The sequence below is a fragment of the Phocoena phocoena genome, chromosome 16 (genome assembly GCF_963924675.1).
Source record: "Phocoena phocoena chromosome 16, mPhoPho1.1, whole genome shotgun sequence".
Classification (NCBI taxonomy): Eukaryota; Metazoa; Chordata; class Mammalia; order Artiodactyla; family Phocoenidae; genus Phocoena; species Phocoena phocoena.
This window is the reverse complement of record NC_089234.1, coordinates 56,573,653-56,595,312: the sequence shown is the minus strand read 5'-3', so window position 1 is coordinate 56,595,312 and position 21,660 is coordinate 56,573,653.

The following is a 21,660-nucleotide window of genomic DNA, read 5'->3' as shown; positions in this document are numbered from 1 at the left end:
CATTATATTTCAAACGTAGTGTTCTAATATTGTGATTTTATTTGCATTTCTATGATGTTTAACAATTTTGAGCATGTTTTCATGTACTTGTTGGATATTCATAGGTCTTCTTTTGTGAAATATCTGTTCATATCTTTACATTGGTTCGTGTGTCTTCTTATGATTGAGTTGTAAGAATTCTTTATATAGTCTTGATACAATTCTTTGTCAGATGTATGTATTGCTAATATTTTCTCCCAATCAGTGGTTTGCCTTTTTGATTTCTTAACAGAGTCTTTCAAAGACCTTTTTAAAAAATTTTTCATTTTTGAAATAATTTAAGATCTACAAAAATTTGCCCCAAAGTAACACAAAGGGTTTCTGTATACATTTCACCCAGCTTTCCCAAATGTAACATCTTCATAATTACAATGAATTATCAAAACCAGAAAATTAACATTGGAAAATACTTTTAATGTATAGACCTTACTTACATTTCCTTGGTTGTCTCACTAATGTCCTTTCACCTATCAATGATCCAGAAGTTTATAAGAAATTTATTAATTTTTCTTATCCTTTTTAAGAACGAGTTTTGGTTTCATTGATTTTTCTCATGTGTTTATTATTTTACATTCTTACTTTGTTATTTTTTCCCTTTCAATTCCTTTGAGTTACTTTTCTTTTCCTAGTTTGCTAATATGATAACTTTGATAATTGACTTTTAAACTGTCTTTTTCTCTAATAAAAGCATTTAAAGCAACACATTTCTTTCTAAATACTATTTTAGCTTCATCCTCACATTTTGATTTGTAGTGATTTTTATGTCATTCCTTTAAAAATATTTAATGATGTCCTTTGTGATGTCTTCTTAGACTTACGGATTATTTAGAAGTACCTTGTTTAATTTCCAAATATTTGAGTATCTTCCAAATTATTTTTTATATTCATTTCCTGTTAAATTTGTGTGTATGTGTGAGAAAATGTACTCTGTGTGACTTTGATCCTGCTAAGTGTTTGAGCTTAGCATATAATCCAGCTTGGTGGATGTTCTACAAGCACTTAAAAAGAATGTGTCTAGTGCTGTTGTAATGTATTGTCCTACAAAAGTCAACTAATGCAAGTTGGTTTATATTTTTGTTCAAGTCATTTATGTCCTTACTGATTCTATGCATAAATTTTCATTAATTACTGAGAGATATACATTGAGATCTCTAACTATAATTGTGGATTTTTGTATACATCCTTTTAGTCCTTTAGTAAGTTTTTGCTTTATGTATTATAAAGCTGTTATTAGATGCTGTTTACTCATTTAGAATTATTATATACTTGTGAGGCATTTGTCTTTTTTAATTGTCCTGCCATATTTCAGATGATATTCCTCATCCTGAAATCTGCTTTATTATTAATATAGCTATTTCAGTATTAGTATGATTTCTCTTTTTTCATTCTTTTGCTTTTAACCTGTCTTTGTATTTTAAATTACTTTCTATTCATAGCATATAGTTGCTTCTTGCTTTTAAAAAAGTTGAACAATCTCTGCCTTCTAATGGAGTGTTTAGATAATTTACATGTAATGAAATTATCAGTATATTTCGTTTTAATTCTACCATCTGGCTATTTGCTTTCTATTTGTAATGTTTGTTCTCTGTTCCTACATGGTCTTACCCTTCCTTTTTTTTTTTTTTTTTTTTTTTTTGTGGTGCTCGGGCCTCTCACTGTTGTGGTCTCTCCTGTTGCGGAGCACAGGCTCCGGATGCACAGGCTCAGCGGCCATGGCTCACGGGCCCAGCCGCTCCACAGCATGTGGGACCTTCCCGGACTGGGGCATGAACCCACGTCCCCTGCACCAGCAGGCGGACTCTCAACCACTGCGCCACCAGGGAAGCCCCCTTCCTTTTTATTGATTAATCATTTCAGTATTCCATCTTACCTTTTTTTTGTGGTTGTTCTAGGGTTTACAATAACAATCTTCAACTTATCACAGTGTATCTTTAATCAGTATTTATTTCTCATGCATTGTAGTGCCTTACAACAGGGTACTTCCATTCCCTCCTTCTATCCTTTGTGCTTTTATTGTCATAGATTTTATTTCTATATATTTATAAAATGCATAATGCTTTTAAAATTATTTTTATCTAAACAGCCAATTTTCTTTTATTTTCTTTTATTTTTTTCTTTTTGCTAAGGGGGTGGGTGTGAATGAAGCCAGTGGGCAACCAGCAGCTGAGCGACGTCCCCTACTTCCTCTTCCTCCCCTCAGCACCCCCCCTACCCCCCCACCCCACCCCTGAGTCAGCCTAGCTTCTCCTCCCTTAAACAGCCAATTATCTTTTAAAGAAGTGTTTAAGAAAAAAAAGTTTATGCACACACATATTTTTCTAATTCAGGTATTTACCATTTCTGGTGTTCTTCATTTCTTTCTGTAAATACAAATTCTCAGTGTTCTTTTTTTCTTTATGTAAATCTGAGTTTCCATTTCGAAACTTTAGCATGAAAACTTCCTTTAGCGTTTCTTTTTTTTTTTTTTTTTTTTTAAACATCTTTATTGGGGTATAATTGCTTTACAATGGTGTGTTAGTTTCTGCTTTACAACAAAGTGAATCAGCTATACATATACATATGTTCCCATATGTCTTCCCTCTTGCATCTCCCTCCCTCCCACTCTCCCCATCCCACCCTTCCAGGCTGTCACAAAGCACCGAGCTAATATCCCTGTGCCTTGCGGCTGCTTCCCCCCAGCTATCTACCTTACTACGTTTGTTAGTGTGTATATGTCCATGACTCTCTCTCGCCCTGTCAAAACTCACCCTTCCCCCTCCCCATATCCTTAAGTCCGTTCTCCAGTAGGTCTGTGTCTTTATTCCTATCTTACCCCTAGGTTCTTCATAACATTTTTTTCCCTTAAATTCCATATATATGTGTTAGCATACGGTATTTGTCTTTTTCTTTCTGACTTACTTCACTCTGTATGACAGATTCTAGGTCTATCCATCTCATTACAAATAGCTCAATTTCATTTCTTTTTAAGGCTGAGTAATATTCCATTGTGTATATGTGCCACATCTTCTTTATCCATTCATCCGATGATGGGCGCTTAGGTTGTTTCCATGTCCTGGCTATTGTAAATAGAGCTGCAATGAACATTTTGGTACATGACTCTCTTTGAATTTTGGTTTTCTCAGGGTATATGCCAAGTAGTGGGATTGCTGGGTCATATGGTAATTCTATTTGTAGTTTTTTAAGGAACCTCCATACTGTTCTCCACAGTGGCTGAACCAATTCACATTCCCACCAGCAGTGCAAGAGTGTCCCCTTTTCTCCACACCCTCTCCAGCATTTATTGTTTCTAGATTTTTTGATGATGGCCATTCTGACTGGTGTGAGATGATATCTCATTGTAGTTTTGATTTGCATTTCTCTAATGATTAATGATGTTGAGCATTCTTTCATGTGTTTGTTGGCATTCTGTATATCTTCTTTGGAGAAATGTCTATTTAGGTCTTCTGCCCATTTTTGGATGGGGTTGTTTGTTTTTTTGTTATTGAGCTGCATGAGCTGCTTGTAAATTTTGGAGATTAATCCTTTGTCAGTTGCTTCATTTGCAAATGTTTTCTCCCATTCTGAGGGTTGTCTTTTGGTCTTGGTTATGGTTTCCTTTGCTGTGCAAAAGCTTTGAAGTTTCATTAGGTCCCATTTGTTTATTTTTGTTTTTATTTCCATTACTCTAGGAGGTGGGTCAGTAAGGATCTTGCTGTGATTTATGTCATAGAGTGTTCTTCCTATGTTTTCTTCTAAGAGTTTGATAGTTTCTGGCCTTACATTTAGGTCTTTAATCCATTTTGAGCTTATTTTTGTGTATGGTGTAAGGGAGTGATCTAATCTCATACTTTTACATGTACCTGTCCAGTTTTCCCAGCACCATTTATTGAAGAGGCTGTCCTTTCTCCACTGTACATTCCTGCCTCCTTTATCAAAGATAAGGTGTCCATATGTGCGTGGGTTTATCTCTGGGCTTTCTATCCTGTTCCACTGATCTGTCTTTCTGTTTTTGTGCCAGTACCATACTGTCTTGATTACTGTTGCTTTGTAATATAGTCTGAAGTCAGGGAGCCTTATTCCTCCAGCTCCTTTTTTCGTTCTAAAGATTGCTTTGGCTATTCGGGGTCTTTTGTGTTTCCATACAAATTGCGAAATTTTTTGTTCTAGTTCTGTGAAAAATGCCAGTGGTAGTTTGATAGGGATTGCATTGAATCTGTAGATTGCTTTGGGTAGTAGAGTCATTTTCACAATGTTGATTCTTCCGATCCAAGAACATGGTATATCTCTCCATCTATTTGTATCATCTTTAGTTTCTTTCATCAGTGTCTTATAATTTTCTGCATACAGGTCTTTCGTATCCTTAGGTAGGTTTATTCCTAGATATTTTATTCTTTTTGTTGCAATGGTAAATGGGAGTGTTTTCTTGATTTCACTTTCAGATTTTTCATCATTAGTATATAGGAATGCCAGAGATTTCTGTGCATTAATTTTGTATCCTGCTACTTTACCAAATTCATTGATTAGCTCTAGTAGTTTTCTGGTAGCATCTTTAGGATTCTCTATGTATAGTATCATGTCATCTGCAAACAGTGACAGCTTTACTTCTTCTTTTCCGATTTGGATTCCTTTTATTTCCTTTTCTTCTCTGATTGCTGTGGCTAAAACTTCCAAAACTATGTTGAATAAGAGTGGTGAGAGTGGGCAACCTTGTCTTGTTCCTGATCTTAGTGGAAATGCTTTCAGTTTTTCCCCATTGAGGATGATGTTTGCTGTGGGCTTGTCATATATGGCTTTTATTATGTTTAGGAAAGTTCCCTCTATGCCTACTTTCTGGAGGGTTTTTATCATAAATGGGTGTTGAATTTTGTCGAAAGCTTTCTCTGCATCTATTGAGATGATCATATGGTTTTTCTCCTTCAATTTGTTAATATGGTTTATCACGTTGATAGATTTGCGTATATTGAAGAATCCTTGCATTCCTGGAATAAACCCCACTTGATCATGGTGTATGATCCTTTTAATGTGCTGTTGGATTCTGTTTGCTAGTATTTTGTTGAGGATTTTTGCATCTATGTTCATCAGTGATATTGGCCTGTAGTTTTCTTTCTTTGTGACATCCTTGTCTGGTTTTGGTATCAAGGTGATGGTGGCTTCGTAGAAGGAATTTGGGAGTGTTCCTCCCTCTGCTATATTTTGGAAGAGTTTGAGAAGGATAGGTGTTAGCTCTTCTCTAAACGTTTGATAGAATTCACCTGTGAAGCCATCTGGTCCTGGGCTTTTGTTTGTTGGAAGGTTTTTAATCACAGTTTCAATTTCAGTGCTTGTGATTGGTCTGTTCATATTTTCTATTTCTTCCTGATTCAGTCTTGGCAGATTGTGCATTTCTAAGAATTTGTCCATTTCTTCCAGATTGTCCATTTTATTGGCATAGAGTTGCTTGTAGTAATCTCTCATGATTTTTTTTATTTCTGCAGTGTCAGTTGTTACTTCTCCTTTTTCATTTCTAATTCTATTGATTTGAGTCTTCTCCCTTTTTTTCTTGATGAGTCTGGCTAGTGGTTTATCTATTTTGTTTATCTTCTCAAAGAACCAGCTTTTAGTTTTATTGATCTTTGCTATTGTTTCCTTCATTTCTTTTTCATTTATTTCTGATCTGATTTTTATGATTTCTTTCCTTCTGCTAGCTTTGGGGTTTTTTTGTTCTTCTTTCTCTAATTGCTTGAGGTGCAAGGTTAGGTTGTTTATTCAAGATGTTTCCTGCTTCTTAAGGTGGGCTTGTATTGCTATATACTTCCCCCTTAGAACTGCTTTTGCTGCATCCCATAGGTTTTGGGTCGTTGTGTCTCCATTGTCATTTGTTTCTAGGTATTTTTTTATTTCCTCTTTGATTTCTTCAGTGATCACTTCATTATTAAGTAGTGTATTGTTTAGCCTCCATGTGTTTGTATTTTTTACAGATCTTTTCCTGTAATTGATATCTAGTCTCATGGCGTTGTGGTCGGAAAAGATACTTGATACAATTTCAGTTTTCTTAAATTTACCAAGGCTTGATTTGTGACCCAAGATATGATCTATCCTGGAGAATGTTCCATGAGCACTTGAGAAAAATGTGTATTCTGTTGTTTTTGGATGGAGTGTCCTATAAATATCAATTAAGTCCATCTTGTTTAATGTATCATTTAAAGCTTGTGTTTCCTTATTTATTTTCATTTTGGATGATCTGTCCATGGGTGAAAGTGGGGTGTTAAAGTCCCCTACTATGAATGTGTTACTGTTGATCTCCCCTTTTATGGTTGTTAGTATTTGCCTTATGTATTGAGGTGCTCCTATGTTGGGTGCATAAATATTTACAATTGTTATATCTTCTTCTTGGATCGATCCCTTGATCATTATGTAGTGTCCTTCTTTGTCCCTTTTAATAGTCCTTATTTTAAAGTCTATTTTGTCTGATATGAGAATTGCTACTCCAGCTTTCTTTTGGTTTCCATTTGCATGGAATATCTTTTTCCATCCCCTTACTTTCAGTCTGTATGTGTCTCTAGTTCTGAAGTGGGTCTCTTGTAGACAGCATATATAAGGGTCTTGTTTTTGTATCCATTCAGCCAATCTGTGTCTTTTGGTGGGAGCATTTAGTCCATTTACATTTAAGGTAATTATCGATATGTATGTTCCTATTTCCATTTTATATATTGTTTTGGGTTCGCTACTATAGGTCATTTCCTTCTCTTGTGTTTCGTGTCTAGAGAAGTTCCTTTAGCATTTGTTGTAAAGCTGGTTTGGTGGTGCTGAACTCTCTCAGCTTTTGCTTGTCTGTAAAGGTTTTAATTTCTCCATCAAATGTGAATGAGATCCTTGCTGGGTAGAGTAGTCTTGGTTTCAGGCTATTCTCCTTCATCACTTTCAATATGTCCTGCCACTCCCTTCTGGCTTGTAGGGTTTCTGCTGAGAGATCAGCTGTTAACCTTATGGGGATTCCCTTGTGTGTTATTTGTTGTTTTTCCCTTGCTGCTTTTAATATGCTTTCTTTGTATTTAATTTTTGACAGTTTGATTAATATGTGTCTTGGCGTGTTTCTCCTTGTATTTATCCTGTATGGGACCCTCTGTGCTTCCTGGACTTGATTAACTCTTTCCTTTCCCATATTAGGGAAGTTTTCAACTATAATCTCTTCAAATATTTTCTCAGTCCCTTTCTTTCTTTCTTCTTCTTCTGGAACCCCTATAATTCGAATGTTGGTGCATTTCATGTTGTCCCAGAGGTCTCTGAGACTGTCCTCAGTTCTTTTCATTCTTTTTTCTTTATTCTGCTCTGCAGTAGTTATTTCCACTACTTTATCTTCCAGGTCACTTATCCGTTCTTCTGCCTCAGTTATTCTGCTATTGATCCTATCTAGAGTACTTTTAATTTCATTTATTGCATTGTTCATCGTTGCTTGTTTCATCTTTAGTTCTTGTAGGTCCTTGTTAACTGTTTCTTGCATTTTGTCCATTCTACTTCCAAGATTTCGGATCATCCTTACTATCATTATTCTGAATTCTTTTTCAGGTAGATTGCCTATTTCCTCTTCATTTGTTAGGTCTGGTGGGTTTTTATCTTGCTCCTTCATCTGCTGTGTGTTTTTCTGTCTTCTCATTTTGCTTATCTTACTGTGTTTGGGGTCTCCTTTTTGCAGGCTGCAGGTTCGTAGTTCCCGTTGTTTTTGATGTCTGTCTCCAGTGGCTAAGGTTGTTTCAGTGGGTTGTGTAGGCTTCCTGGTGGAGGGGACTAGTGCCTGTGTTGTGCTGGATGAGGCTGGATCTTGTCTCTCTAGTGGGCAGGTTCACGTCTGGTGGTGTGTTTTGGGGTGTCTGTGGCCTTATTATGATTTTAGGCAGCCTCTCTGCTAATGGGTGGGGTTGTGTTCCTGTTTTGCTAGTTGTTTGGCATAGGTTGTCCAGCAGTGTGGCTTGCTGGTCGTTGAGTGAAGCTGGGTGCTGGTGTTAAGATGGAGGTCTCTGGGATATTTCCACCGTTTAATATTATGTGGAGCTGGGAGGTCTCTTGTTGACCAGTGTCCTGAAGTTGGCTCTCCTACCTCAGAGGCAGAGCCCTGACTCCTGGCTGGAGTACCAAGAGCCTTTCATCCACACAGCTCAGAATAAAAGGGAGAAAAAGTAGGGAGAATTAGTAGAAGTATGAGTAAAGAAAGAGGGAAAGGAGGAAAGGAAGGAAGGAAGAAAGAAGCAAAGAAGGAAAGAAAGGAGGGAGGGAGGGAGGAAGGAAGGAAGGAGGGAAACAAGGAAAAAAAGACAGAAAGAAAGATGATACAGTAAAAATAAAATAAAGTATAATATAGTTATTGAATTAAAAAATATTTAGAAAAAAAAAAAAAGGGACGGATAGAACCTTAGGACAAATGTTGGAAGCAAAGCTATACAGAGAAAATCTTACACAGAAGCATACACATACACCTTCACAAAAAGAGGTAAAGGGGGAAAAATCATAAATCCTGCTCCCTGAGACCACCTCCTCAATTTGGGGTGATTCGTTGTCTAAAGGAGGGAGGGAAGGAAGGAAAGAAAGAAAGAACGAAGGTAAAGTATAATAAAGTTATTACAATTAAACTTAATTATTAAGAAAAAGAATTTTTAAAAAAAGTCATGGACGGATAGAGCCCTAGGACAAATGGTGGAAGCTAGAGTATACAGACTAGATGTCACACAGGATCATACACGTACACCTTCACAAAAAGAGGAAAAGGGAGAAAAATCATAGATTTCGCTCCTAAATTCCACCTCTTCAATTTGGGATCATTCCTTGTCTATTCAGGTATTCCACAGATGCAGGGTATATCAAGTTGATTGTGGAGCTTTAATCCGCTGCTTCTGTGGCTGCTGGGAGAGATTTCCCTTTCTCTTCTTTGTTTTCACAGCTCACAGGAGCTCAGCTTTGGATTTGGCCCTGCCTCTGCGTGTAGGTCGCTGGAGGGCGTCTGTTTTCGCTCAGACAGGACGGGGTTAAAGGAGCCGCTGATTCGGGGCCTCCGGCTCACTCAGGCCGGGGGTTGGGGGATGGGGGAAGGAGGGGCACTGCGTGCGGGGCGGGCCTGCGCCGGCAGAGGCAGCGTGACGTTGCGGCAGAGGCCGGCGTGACGTTGCACCAGCCTGAGGCCCGCCGTGCGCTGTCCTGGGGAAGTTGTCCCTGGATCCCGGGAACCTGGCAGTGGCGGGCTGCACAGGCTCCGCGGAAGAGGGGTGTGGAGAGTGACCTGTGCTCGCACACAGGCCCCTTGGTGGCGGCAGCAGCAGCCTTAGCGTCTCCCGCCCGTCTCTGGGGTCCGCGGTTTTAGCCGCGGCTCGCGCCCGTCTCTGGAGTTCCTTTAAGCAGCACTCTTAAACCCCTCTCCTCGCGCACCAGGAAACAAAGAGGGAAGAAAAAGTCTCTTGCCTCTTCGGCCGGTGCAGGCTTTTCCCCGAACTCCCTCCCGGCTAGTCGTGGTGCACTAACCCCTTCAGGCTATGTTCAAGCCGCCAACCCCAGTCCTCTCCCTGAGCTCCGTCCAAAACCAAAACCCGAGCCTCAGCTCGCAGCCCCGCCCGCCCCGGCGGGTGAGCAGACAAGCCTCTCGGGTTGGTGAGTGCCGGTCGGCACCGATCGTCTGTGCAGGAATCTCCCCGCTTTGCCCTCCGCACCCGTCGCTGTGCACTACTCCGCGGTCCCGAAACTCCCCCCTCTGCCTCCCGCAGTCTCCGCCCGCGGAGGGGCTTCCTAGTGTGTGGAAACTTTTCCTCCTTCACAGCTCCCTCCCACTGGTGCAGGTGCCGTCCTTATTCTTTTGTCTCTGTTTTTTCTTTTGCCCTACCCAGTTACGTGGGGAGTTTCTTGCCTTTTGGGAGGTCTGAGGTCTTCTGCCAGCCTTCAGTAGGAGTTCTGTAGGAGTTGTTCCACGTGTGGATGTATTTCTGGTGTATCCGTGGGGAGGAAGGCGTTCTCCGCGTCTTACTCTTCCGCCATCTTCAAGGTCCCCCCTAGCGTTTCTTATAGTGTAGTTTTTGCTTGTGATAAATTCTCTCAGCTCTTGCTTGTTTCGAAATGGCCTTATTTCACCTTTGTTTTTGAGGGATATTTTCACTGGATATAGAGTTGTACGTTGGCACTTTTCCCTTTCAGCACATGGAATATGTCATTTCATTGTGCTCTGTCTTGCGTCATTTTTGATCTATGGTCATTCTAATCTCATTTCTCTGTATATAATGTGGCTTTCTTTTCCTGACAGCTTTTAAGATTTTCTTTTTATCATTGGTCTTCAGCAATTTGATTATGATGTGCTATGGTGTGGTTTCTTTTTGTGTATTCTTTTTGGGGTTTGTTGAGCTCCTCAAATCTGTGAGTTTATAGTTTTCATCAAGGTTGGAAAATTTTAGCTATTTTTATATTTAGAAATTTAGTTTTTCCATATTTTCCTTCTTCTACTCCTTTTTTTTAAAAACTGTCCTCCAACTTGGTTTGTTACCTGTAGTTCATGGGGTGCAGTTTGCCTGATTTTTGTACCAGCTGACTCTCATTATGATTTTTTTCTTTATAATTTCCTTCTTCTTTCCCCTCTTCCTCCTTTTCCTCCCCCCTTGTTCTTTTTCTTCTTCTTGATATTTGTTTGCAAGATCACACTTGATGCTCTGCATCAAGTATCTCTATTTGGGCAATTCCAAATTCGCCTTTGTTAGGAACCTGTAGGTATTACCAATTCCAGAGCAGATATTATGTTCATCTTCTGCTTGTAATTCTTTCCCTAGGAGTGAAGTGTAGTTTTGAACTCTCCACATCTCTCACTGCACAGACTTGGGTTTCCAATTTTGTGTGAATGAATCCTTTACCACATACTGTTCAAAGCAGTTAGTTAGATCACATGTCACATCCTTTCAGGCTCAGTGCCTTATTCTGGAGCTTAGGTTCAGTTCATTGTGCTTAAGGCCCTGGAATCTAAAACTTCCTCCCCTCAGCATTTATGCTTGTATCCTACGCCCCTGTGGGCTACTTGATTTTTATTTTCATACTCATCTATGGCTTTCAGTTTTTTGTTTTTATTTTTGGGGGTTTTTCTTTTGAAAGCTGAAAATTTTTCTTTCTCACTTCCAAGCTCAGGTGTGTGTATGTGTGTGTATTCCAACACTTTATAATGTTTGCAGTGGTGAGAGTTTTTGGTTTTTTTTTTTTTTAACATCTTTATTGGGGTATAATTGCTTTACAATGGTGTGTTAGTTTCTGCTTTATAACAAAGTGAATCAGTTATACATATACATATGTTCCCATATGTCTTCCCTCTTGCATCTCCCTCCCTCCCACTCTCCCTATCCCACCCCTCCAGGCTGTCACAAAGCACCGAGCTAATATCCCAAGTTTTTGGGTTTTTTTAACATCTTTATTGGAGTATAATTGCTTTACCACGGTGTGTTAGTTTCTGCTTTAGAACAAAGTGAATCAGCAATACATATACATATATCCCTATATCTCTTCCCTTTTGCATCTCCCTCCCTCCCACCCTCCCTATCCCACCCCTCTAGGTGGTCACAAAGCACCGAGCTGATCTCGCTGTGCTATGCAGCTGCTTTCCACTAGCTATCGGTTTTACAGTTTTTTCATATTTTTATTCTTAAATATGAATGGAAAATCAAGAATCATTAAATACTTGAAGAACAAAATATGATATGAGATTGAGTCTAAGATAAACAAATGAAAAAAGTTTCAAAGGAAATAGAGATATTCAAGAATGGGGGGAAAACACACAAGAACCCCTTTATTAATATCCTCAGAGACATGTGAGCTGATGCTGCATCCACAGTACAACAGGATGCTATAAAAAAAGGAAGATTCATAGAACAGGAATGAGATCTTGATGATTAAAATATTATTAACACAACAAACATTGAGCAGAAGAAATGAGTTGAAGGATTGAAATAAAAAATTCCAGGAGGCTTCCCTGGTGGCGCAGTGGTTGAGAGTCCACCTGCCAGTGCAGGAGACACGGGTTCGTGCCCCGGTCTGGGAGGATCCCACGTGCCACGGAGCGGCTGGGCCCGTGAGCCATGGCCACTGGGCCTGCGCTTCCGGAGCCTGTGCTCTGTGACGGGAGAGGCCACAACAGTGAGAGGCCCGTGTACCGCAAAAAGGGAAAAAAAAAAACTTCCAGGATACCTTCCTTCATAAGTAGAATAAAAAGAATGTAGAGATGAAAATACGACAGAAAATATAAATGACAGAGGACCAATCCAAGAGGTCTAATAGTCAATTAATAGAAGTTATAGAAAGAAAAAATATAGGAAATTAATGAAATAAAATATTCAAGTAAATAATGGAATACAATTTTGAAGAGCTAAGGGATATAATAATTGAAAATAAATGGAACAGTCATTCTCTTGAATGTTGAAATTTCAGAACATTAAGGATAAAGAACTAAAAGCTTACAGAGAATGAAAATCAATCAATCAGACAGATATGACACCTCTGTAGGACTAACCTCTTGTCATAATAGTGAATGCTAGATGTTGGTAGAAAAATACTTTTAAAGTTCTGATGAAAATGATTTTCAAGTGGAATTCTATACTCTGCCAAAATACAAAACAAATGTGAGTCAAGTAAAGATATTTTCAGACATGAAAGATGCAGAAATCTGTTCCTCACAATGATCCATTCTTTTTATTTTTTCCAGCTCAGCAATAGAAAACATTTTTTATTTAGACATATTCCAGCTAAACTAAAAAATATTTCCTTCTTCTGCCTCCCTTGCAGCTATGGATGGCTATATGACCAAGTTCTGGCCAATGTTGTGGGTGGCCTTCATGGAGATATTGTTAAAAGAGAGGGCTTGTTCCTCCTTCTAATTTGTAGGCATGGCCACTGGAGCTCTAACATTCATTTTGACTTGGTTGGCTTCCTTGAGAATGAAAGCCACAGTTGGAGGATAATGGAAAAGAAAGATGGGAAACTATGTCCCTGATGACAGTATGAGCCAGTTCTGTACTGCCTACCTCCAAATTTCTGTTTGTAATAGAGAAATAAAATTTCATTTTGCTAAAGTTACATTAATTTAAAAATATTCTCTTACATGCAGCTGTACCTAATCCAAACTGACAGAGGAAGCTATTTGAGGTTATATGTCAATTAATGATGAATTGATTTTTATTTTTGCATCGATCTGTCCATGTGACCATGTTCTGGGTCACATGATCTATAATGGAAGTACTGTGAGGGGGCTGCAAAGAACCAGTACTTTTAACTCAAGGGAATTATCCAAGGAAAAACCAGGAGCATATCTGTGTAAAAGGCATTAAAAAAAGTGTGTGTGGGGGGGGAACTTTGAGAAATAAAGGCAACTAGAAACTCCAGGGAAAACGTAAAGCATTTTAAAAATGGCATTACTTTGTTCTATAGTGAACTACAGTTATACAATCAAAATCATTTAAACAACAATAAATGTCCTTACAAGGGGAAGCTTTCTTCCAGAAATGATCACTGTTTCCTTCTGCTAGGAAACTTTATTCAAACTAAGGTAATTACTGAAAAAATTACAGTTCTTCAGGGTACAATTAAATGTTGACCTTCTTTCATGAATTTACCTTCTATATGGTGAATCCTTTGTAATTCCACTCTTATTCAGCTTGAGAACATACTTTATTATACATCAATTATTATTTATATTCCACTGATTCTGATAATTTCTTAATGATTGTCAATTATAGCATCTTGCAAATACCTTAGTAATAGTACTTTTAACTTTTATTTTGCTTGTATGTCCAACTGCTTTCTTTCCCACTAGACTGTAACTCATTTGTCACATAAACAGTATTTTTCAGTTCCATATTTCCGTAACTTAGCCCACCATCAGGCACACCGTAAGTGCCCATGCTTATTGAATGGAGTAATCTGAGGAAACTTGACCTGATTATTATGAGAACATGTTACCTCTTGGCTGTTTCCTCAAGAAGGGAGAAAAAAAAGAGTGAGAGAAGATGTGATTGGAGAGGAAAGGAGAATACTGAATACATTGAATAGATGTCCCGTCTCCAAAGCACTTAAGCATCAGCAAGCATACCCTTGGAGCATGTCTAATGAAATCTCAGAGGCTCTCTTCACAGATCACCTTGCAATCTCAGGTCACAAGGTGGGAGCTGCCAGCAGTCCTGGTATTAAACCACTGCACCGGCTTCCAGTCCTCCTGTAAGTGAGGTGGCTTGCAATGGACTAGCCTAGAGTAACTATGCCAACTTACAGCTGCCCTGTCCCTGTCTCCCTGCCAAGCAGACTCAGATTTCAAATGAGTAGTTTCACCTGAAGGAATGGATATTTATAAAGACACGTTATGTCATGGTCATATTCACATAGCATCACCATCAGCTCAGCATCCAGGCAAACCAGAGCCATATCCTGTGAACAGTTGGCTTTATGGAATGCAGGAAGCTGGGAAGAGAGACACATAGGGAAAATAAGGGGCAGGTGGGTCTGACCAACTTAACCACATGGAAGCATATCACCTTTCTTCTTTTCATATAGGGCCTTTGTCAGAGGCATTTGATCTACAGTAGGAAGAGCATGCATCTTAGAATGAATGGACCTTGTTTTTGGTTCAGGGACTGCTACTTATGGCTCTGTGTCCTTGAGCAAGTCCCTTCCTATCTCTGGGCCTCGTTTCCTTATTTGGAAAATGTCAACCTCATAAAGTTATTTTGAGGATTATAAAGAAATAATGGATGCGAGCATCCTTTGTATAATTTACATCCAATGTAAATTATATTGTCCTTTTTCACACTGGGGTATGCCTCAAGGCTGTTCAGCATATTGTGTTCAACTCACGTAAATAATGTTAAAGAGAAATATTACCAAACCAGGACGTATTGCTTGTGTTAATAAACAGTATGAGGGGGAAAACTTTGCTAATACTTAATGTTCTTATTTATTAACCCACTAGTCAAATCTTATTGAATATATCATCACGATCAGAAAGATTTGGGTGTCTGTTATTCAGGCAACATTTATCAAGTGCTCAAGTGAAAGGCACTAGGTTAGCTCCCATGAGTGAACGAGGAAGGAAAAAGGAGAAGAGAATCCACGTTCAGAATTAGATAGTTACAACATTTCAAGGCTGTGAGGGCTAGTAACTTCTAGAATTGCAACACGTCAGACATGGATGCCTATATAATATCTCACCCCATTCAACTCTTACCTAAGCCATGAATTCTGTCTATACTGTACTTTGATAATTAAAAAACTCACTCCATGGGGGATATTCTATTTCAAGTAGACCTAATTGTTAGAAAACTCTTCCTTATAGTCACCATTTGGTCCTATCTTACAGCCATGCAGCTAGCTTCCTTCTGTACATGATGGTCACCACTTGGATATTTAAAGATGGCCATCGTGCCTCTTCCCATGCCTCCTTTCTCCATGAGATATACATAGCCCATGATCCCTTCTTCTCACCATCCTGCTCTGTCTCTTAGGGGCCTGCTCAGTTTTTTCCTGTGTCCTATTCAAAGTGTCACGTTCAATCTGGCCTCAAAATTCCACGAGTGGTTCCACCAGGGCAGAATGGGGTAGGACTGTAGTCTCCATGGTGGAAGTCCTTGCTGTCATTTATAGTCCTAGAGATACTGGCAAACCCTAAATTTGTTTACTGTAGTGTATCTCCTTTCACATGTAGTTATACTCCCTCATTCTATATTTGTGAAGTTTGTTTTTTAGAACTACAGTCACAACTTCACAGTTATATATACTAAATTTTATTTTCAGATGTTGGCCTCAGCTACCTCTGACACACACCATTTCCACTATAGTACTGTCCCCACTAGGATCACAGGGAGAATGATTCAAGCGTCAGTGCATAGTTTGTAACTCATGCTTTGCCTCTGAGAATTCACCGGGGATTCACTTTTAATTGCTTCCCACAGTTCTACTTATGATGTCAGTGTTCTTCAACTCCTACAGAAGTTGCCAGGGAAAGGGCCCATGTGATTTATACCAGTAAGAATCTCCCATTAAAATTTTGAATAACCCTTTTCTCCAGGAGTCAAAAAACAATTAAAAATTGAAATAGGAGTCAGATAGAGACAAAAATATCAGCTTTATTGTTGATATAATTAAATGCAAGTATGTGGAATGGCACAAGCAAAGACTGTACAGCCCTTTTGCCAGTTGGCCACTAGAGGCGCTCTCTGTGCTCCTGTGAGCTTCCCTACCTCCTGGCAACCAGAACAAAATAGGAAATCAATACCCTACAGGCAGGCAGATGGACAGCATAGAAAGAGAGCCCAGAGGGGTAGAGCTGCATAGGCTATGGCTGGAGCCCAATTTCCCACAGCAGATTCACTCCTCCCTTGGGGTGGGCGGAGGCACTACTTTTGAAGAGCAACCTTCTCCCTTTTCTGAGCCAAAGAATACTGAGCAAGGGAGAGAAGGGTTCCCTCACATCTCCTTGCACTCACATAGAGGCACTGAGTCCCTTTAGCCTTGTCAACTGCAGGATGGTGAAGCTGGCTTCTGTGGGTGCAGGGACCTACTCTGAGGTGACCTCCCTGTCCACACACAAGGCCTACGACCATGCCCCTTTGTCCATGGCCTGTGAGTTTTTGTATGAGGGGCTGACAGCCCCCATGTCAGCCTGGGAACTGCTCTCATCTGGCCCAGCACATCATTTCCTCTCCATGGAATTTTGTACTCAGTAACAGCCAGTGTTACTTGATGCTGGACACCTGGATGTGGAGGGAAATATCTGCCCCATGGCTTTGCTTTTCTCTCTCTGAAGTCCCTGTCCTCCACTGTGTGGCCCTGTGTGTGAGCCTAGAGGGGAAACTGCTGGCTGAGATGAGGAACATTGCTGTTGACAGGCCCCTTCATGTGCTCCTCGGGGACCTTTGAGGGTTGCCTGTTTATATTCCTTTCCCTTCCAGATTTCCCTTTTACCCTGGAGACAAAGCCCCGAGAGGCTCCCCCACTTTCACTATCACCCATTATGATCGTATTCTTCTCTTTTTATTCCTGCCATCTACTAGTTCTCCTATCTTGTGAAAGTTACCTGGAGGCTTTTACAATCTCCTGTTCTACCCTAAAGCAATTCAAATATATAGTATGTCTTTTCAGTCTCCCTACTCAAGCTGTGTGTTTCTACTTCTCCTTCACCTTCCAGAAGGTAGTCATCACTCTGTCATACAAATGTGCCTTCTAGATCTATTTGCTTGTCAGATGTGATGGCTGAAGAAAAGCCTGGTCGTAGAACCCCATTTGCAGTATTTAGAAGATATGTGTTCGTACTAATTATCCAAACTTTCCGCACCCAACCACCCTCCCCCACCCCCCCTTTTTTTTTTTTTTTACTAGTGATGACTTTATTCTTTTCAAAATAATTTCATAACCATTATCTCATTTGGGCCTCAAAAGGATCTCATGAGTGAGGCAAATCATGATTCTATCTTCCCATTCTATATCCAGGGACAGAGGCACAAAAAGGTGAAGTCATGAACCTAAGGCTTAGAAAAGAGTTGGGGCAAAACACTACATCTGACCCTGAAGCCAGCACACCTTCTGCTGCATCTGTGTGTACGGACCTCACAGGACAGTTAGCAGTCACTAGGGCTCCATGATTGACGAGATCCCCATAAGAAGCCAGCCCCGTCAGCCCCCAGTTGAATGTCCTGCTTTGAGAAGGCACATCCCCTGAGTAAATGGAAAGAATATTTACTGTGGGGGACAAAATAAAACAAAACAAAATGAAGCACAGAGGTTTGGGTTACATTTAGGGGGAAAGAGCCAGGGTTTAAGCGAACTGGACTGAGGGGAGATGAAGCAGTAGAATGACACAGCTTAACTCTCTGAAACCTGTTTAGAGTGTTGTAATAGCTCAGATGGACTAAAGGAAAAACAAAGCACTCATTTTCTCCAGAAAGAACCCTAGTACTATCTGTTAAATCCACTGGGAAACATTTGGATGGACCAGAAGCAGCACTTCCTCATTTACTTATTTGTCCAAATTATGTTAATGAAAAGAGTGAATTATAGACACACATCCACACAGAGCTTGCAACATTGTGAAGGTTTTACTTTAATTAAGACCTGTATTTTTGCCCCTCCATCCTTTATTAAAATGAAAGCATCATTAAAAAGAAGAAAGACCATAGACAGCTAAAACCTCCCACCAAGAAAACCTCTGCTATCTTGGATAGCTCATATGCCAAATTATTCCACTTTAATGGAAAGAGAAAACTAATGCAAAGGACTCCATGTGTACAGATGACTTCAGTGCATCCACCCATCTCCCAAAACAGCACATTTCCAAAGGGCACAGATAGCCTCCTGAGATGCCTCTTTTGTTTGCTTAATTTCCTCACACTGCATCATTCTCTAAAGAGACGTGCTCAAGTTCTCTGTCTCCCACATTGTTTTCAAACCTTGTTACCACTGCATGCATTTCTAAATGACAAGGCGACTGGGTCTAAACTTTGATATGTTGCGAGAAAACCCAAACTGACAGTTGGAGGGGGCAGAAAGAGGAAGACACTGCCCATTCCTCCCTCATCCCAAATGTCATCCCTTCCTCGTGCAGGCTGCCCAGGCAGCCCTGATGAAGAAACAAGCAGACACTTGAAAGTTTCTGACAGGTGTCATGGGCTCAGGCACTGAGAAACCAGGAGTGATGGAGCTTGACGTGACAGTGGCAGAGCCATTGAGGCTGGCTCCAGGACATGCAGGGTTTGGTGTATGTCAGTTTCAATCCTTGTCACACTCCCACTCCATAATGGTAACTGCAAACGGACAGAGCCAGCGGGAAGTGTTCAGAAAACTTAAAAACATCCTTTCCTGACCAAGTGATGTTGCCAAGCCGCAGTAATGTAGGATCAGCCACCCACAGTGGGTGCACTCCAGCTGGGTGGGGTCAGGAGCAAGAGGCAGGGCTGGTCGCACTGGTCTGCTTTGAGTTTGCTTGTTGTCTTTTTTCGTACCCTGCCTTGCCCTCCAAGCCAAGGGTTTCAATCTCCCAAATCCTTTCCACATCTCTGCATGTGATTTTTGTTCTGCCAGCATCTTCCTCCACCAGTAACTTCTGATGACTGTTAATTCCTTGCATATAATGATCTGTGCAACAGATCCTGCTTGATCTAAATATTTGGCACTCCTGCCCTTCTGACCCGGCTGGAGAGTGATTTATGATGGGAGAGGAGAGCTAGCTTCTCGGTAACACTGTGCAAATAGTTTCATAAATATTGCTCCATTGCATTATTTTGAAATATTACTTCTTTTAACACTCTGCCAAAGTCAAATAATTCTGCTAAATAAAAATCTACGGCTAGGCCTCTCACCCAGCCAAAGTAACAGGTGGTAACCAAGCTCACCTGGTGGGAGAACCTGAGTTGATTAACTCCAGCCCAGAAGTGATGGTTAACTCACATCAAGGCATGATGGATGACAGCAGGTGTGTGTATAATCTTTTACTCAGCCTTCCAGCCTACTAACAGAGGGTGTATTTATTTAATAGTTCTTAACTCAGTACATTGGCTTGTAGTTAAGCATGTTCAAATAACATAAGGACTTTATAAGTGCATTTATTTTTGAAAAATCCAACCAATAATTATTTGATAAAAAGTCAGTGGCACATGTAAGCTCTGAGTCTGGTTTCCAGTGAAAATTCCTTAGAGCCTCAGGCAGAGTGATAAATCAACTATGGTGTGACTGTCTCCCTTTCCAAATGCCAAGAGTCAATGCTGAAGTGGAAAGAGAATTCTGGTGTCACAGTGACCCAAGTTGAGCCTGAAATTTGAGAATGGCAGGGGCCCAGAGTGGATATTTTTATTGCATACTGCACTGTGGAGTGTCAAGATAGGTTTAGGCCACATGTGCTGCTGTATCATAGCTTCAGCCAATTTCTGCTCCGGTTTTGTGCTTGGTGACTGGACGGGACCCATTTAACAGAATATCTCCTTTCCAGGGAGCCTGCCTAAAAGCAATGATGTTTTCAGCTCGTATCAGGACCCGCAAGTTCTCCCTATGTACACACCACTCGTGGAATCTCATCCTTTTCCAGTAACTCCAGCTCAAACATCTACAGTGTTGACTCCTAAATATGGTTTTCTAACCAGTTTTATCTTCCAACCTCTAACTTTGTACCTCTATACTGACAATAACCCCTGAAACACATATATCCTAGGCTGAAGGAACCTGCTTGCTCCCATCACCATGTTCTCTGCCAGGTTTCCTACTCTGTGGTTCTTCCCCTCTCCCTGTGGCCCCGGCTCCAAATCTCAGCAGGACTTTGAAATCTCCTCTTCCTCTGCTCCTATAGTCAAGCAGTCATCCAAGCCTGTTGGTTTCAGGTCGGTGCTTTGTGTCCACCTAGAGGAGTGGGATAGGGAGGGTGAGAGGGAGACGCAAGAGAGAGGAGATACGGGGATGTATGTATATGTATAGCAGATTCACTTTGTTATAAATCAGAAACTGACACACCATTGTAATTATACTCCAATAAACATTCTTTAAAAATTAAAAACAAATTATAAGAAAAAAGTTTAGAAAAACCTTCTACATCTGCCCCCCTACTTTAATTTTTGAAATAATGTTTTTATAATTTGTTTTGTTTGCATGTTCATCATGAACTTTTCAAACAATATGGCAAAGCATAAAGAAGAAAGAAAAGTACAATCAAAACAAAAAAAAATTTAAATAATATCCAAAATCATATTGCTGATATATCGCTCATAAAATTAGATAACATTCTTCTAGATTGCTCTTTTGCACATGGATGGATGGATGGAAAGAAATCTTAATAAAACAAGATTATGCTCCCCATGTTATTTTAATAAAAATATTAGATGTAATCTCATTTGATTTTGACAGGAAAAAAGTAAAACAATGTAAATGAAGGGAACTGTTTAACTTCACCTGTTTCTTTACACAAGAGATAATAAATGTCTAAATTATCTAAGGATTAAAAAAAATGAACGTCCAACTTTAAAAGGTTGTGGAAGTAATATTCTTCTTGAAATTCCACTTCAATTTTAATCAGTAGTGACCAAATTCACACTAAGGCAAGTAAGAGGGTAGCCCTTTTATAGTTCCTGTCAAGACTTCTACTCCCACTTCCCAAATTTACTTACCAAGAGGCATAACATTTATATTCTATAATGAAAATGTCCAGAGTTTAATTGTATCAGTTCTTCATTTGAATTAGTTTATTGCCCACGCTCAACACCAGTTATTTCTCTGAATTTTCTCCATTGTGGCGTGTTGTACTTTTATTCCCTCTGCTTGGTTAGATTTGATTGTGGAGTACTTTTCTCTAGAAAGAACTTCAGAGCTGCATTCATTGAGTTCTTCACATACTAGAGTCAGACTATCATTCTCTAAGCAAGATGTAGACACTGTACTATTCGTTTTTGAATTTGAGTACGGCATGCTCATAACGCTACAGCATCACCATTCTTTTTCTTTTTTTTAATGTATTAACTTAATATCTTTCTTTAAGTGCAGATCTAATTGCTCAGTCACTATGTCTCTCAGCTTAAAATGCAGAGACCAGACCTTGTTGGATGTTTCTTAATTATTATTAGAGCTCAATTAAACTTTTTTTTTAAACATCTTTATCGGAGTAAAATTGCTTTACAATGGTATGTTAGTTTCTGCTTT